Source organism: Cyprinus carpio, unplaced genomic scaffold (assembly GCF_018340385.1).
Source record: "Cyprinus carpio isolate SPL01 unplaced genomic scaffold, ASM1834038v1 S000000032, whole genome shotgun sequence".
NCBI classification, from domain to species: domain Eukaryota; kingdom Metazoa; phylum Chordata; class Actinopteri; order Cypriniformes; family Cyprinidae; genus Cyprinus; species Cyprinus carpio.
Genome location: NW_024872785.1, coordinates 8,044 through 11,047, shown reverse-complemented (window position 1 = coordinate 11,047; position 3,004 = coordinate 8,044).

Below are 3,004 nucleotides of genomic sequence, written 5' to 3'. Positions count from 1 at the left end.
ATCTTAAGAGCTCCCACTCCCTGCCAGGGTTGAGGGTTATGGGTTTCCTCTCGTTGTCAGAGAGTTGTCATTCTGGCTGAAATCCTCCGCTCCCTGCAGAGCTTCCGCCTAGGCAGGGAGAGGAGGGGTGTAGGCTCTTCTACTGATCCTCACAACTAACTGGCCTTTGGACACTGAGTGTGGCTAGTCTCCTCTCATTTTAGAGAGAGTCGTTATGCGAGGCCGTCCACTCTTAAGAGCTCAAACTAGGATTGAGTGTGTAGGTTTCCTCTCATTTAAGAGAGTCATTCCTGCTGAAGGCCTGACCGCTCTCCTTAGCTCCGATTGGGCAGTATTCTAGTAATAGTTGGGTTGGTTGGTCTCCAGGCTTCTTCTTGTGAGCCTCGCCAACTGTCTTTTAGCGCTGAGGTGTTGTCAGCCCACCTCTCCCGTTTAGGAGATTTGTTAAATACTGAGACCGACCACTCGTCGAGCTCGTGAGCGCCGTGATCCCTTGGACGTAGATTAGCTCCTATATGAGTTGAGCGTGGCCTGGCCGTAAAACCTAGCATTTTTACTAAGTAGGGATGCTGTTCCTAAAGTCCTGACTTTGGGATGGTTTACCTAGGCACTTTTCCCTCAGCATGGCGGCGTTGGTATACCGTTCCCATAGCACCCTCTAGAGGACACAGCATGTAGTTCCATGTCGAAATGGACCGTCTCAGGTTACGCATGTAACCATGGTTCCCTGAGAATAGGGAACGAGACGCTGCATCTCTGTGCCATGCTTCGGCATCATGCCGTGTCTCCTCAGACAAAAAAGAGGGTGATGTGTTCTACAAGTGCCCTTTTATATCCGCAGTTGCTCATTAGCTTAAGTCATAGGCTTCCGCCTGCCAATGTCAAGTTCATTGTCGTTTTTTCATTCATGCTTCAGACACCGGCAACACTGACAGCGTTCCCATAGCGCCCTCTAGAGGACGCAGCGTCTCGTTCCCTATTCTCAGGGAACCATGGTTCATGCGTAACCTGAGACGTTTTGGATTGCCAAAAATGTGACAAGTAAAAAGCGTTTTTTTTTTTTTTTATTCTTGTTTATAAATGTACATATGAATTAAAAATTAATAGTGTTATATAGTAAAATATCCATTTGACACTATATATTTTACCACAAAGTAATAAACCGATTCATTCATAAATATCGTTTCTGTTTAACGTGGTGTTGACGCCATTTCCAGCTCCATTTCCTGTTTACCGTGGTGTTGATGTCATTAGCGTCTGTCTGCGGACCAATGAAAATATGTGGGGCCGGCCTGCACGGTGTCGACGCCAAAAAACCCAAACAACACTCCTCAAAAACTAAAAGAATAAATATCCCATTAACACGTTCACCCAAACCCGAGACAAAACCCCAAAAAAATCCACAATCCTCATCCAAATATAATTGAAAATTTCCCCCTGAATTACTGACAGTGTTTGTGAAAAAAAACGTGTGTGCACGTTAATTGCAGAACACAATTTATCATTCACGATCTCTCAACCGCTTGTAAATCTATGTAAAAAATTGGCTTAAGACAAACCCCTGCGTATGTGTGTACCCCGCAACCCTCCCCTGCCCAGTTAGTTATTTACTTATTTTTTTATTGTTCATTGCAGAAACTACCTCCAGTGCATAATCAATATGTGTATATGGGGAAACCTGCACAAAAATAAATGGTGGAAAGCTATCTGATGACTTCTACTCCTTAATCAGAGTGCTAAAGGACTGGAATTTAGTGGGGCAGTCCACAACATCTCCACTTCTGGAAAGGCTCACCACATTTGGAGATCATGTTTTTTCTAATGTTGGAGATAGTCCACTAGTGTTTGAAAGAGCTTTCCATGGAAAACTGAGCTGATCTTGGCAGCAGAAAACACTTTGTTTAAAATTGATCCAGGATTCTGCTTCCCCCAAATCCTGTTTTCACAGCCGTTCAGTGCCAAAGAGTTCTTGAGAATCTCATCTATTGTCTTTGGTAACACATATTATGCTTTCTTATATCTACTAAACAGCAGTACAGATGTTTACCTTTGACATTTTCTCTTTTTTTTTTTTTTGCTACAGTTTTCATTTCAATGAGTCGGAGATTTCAGTACTTCTGTGTTGCTGCAATGGTTCTGTTAAAAGGAACCGCAACATGACACATGAAAAATAAATGTATGCATAATTTAAGTTTTGACAGGTGCATTGCCTAAAAATGTCATTTGAATGTACTAAACATATTTCTTTAAGTTGGAAGCATGTGTTTTTGGATTTCCCGCATGCTCCGAGCTTATTTATAATTTCAGAATATAATTAAATTGCATCATTCAGAAGGATTTATATTTTATGTTTTATTGTTATAATTGTATGCATTTGCCAGGCACTTTTATTCAAAGTGCACCATGTTCTATAGTGTTTGAGCTATACAGTAACTTATATTTCTATTAACCCTGTAAATACTGACATGAAATAATAGTGAGAAAAATCTAATTTTCTGAAATGAAACTTTCATTTTCAGTTTTTTATTATTATTCATTTTGCTTTTATTATATTATCAAATTTGATGCATCAGGTTTTTATGGCTCATTTAGTGAGAATATGGAGCACATAATAAAAGAGGGAAAAAACAGTGAATCCCAAACAGAGCAAAACTATGCAATTTGGTACAAATTTTTCAAATGATATGAATACCAGTTGTCACTATATACCTCTCAAAAATGATGTTTAAATGCTTAGTTTTATGATCAAAACTCTTAACACTGTTTAATATATATATTGAATTGTATTTATTTGTAGATAAAACAAAGATTATTGGACTATGTTTTACAAGAAAATACTATTTCAGTTTTTATACTTTTTTTATTATTATATATGGATAATCAAGTAAACCTAAGTTGCTTCAGTCCAGTAAGTATTTATCTTAAAATATTATTAACAATATCAAAGTTATTCATATGTTTACTTTATAAAAATCAGTAAAGATTCACAGTAAAAAAGATATGT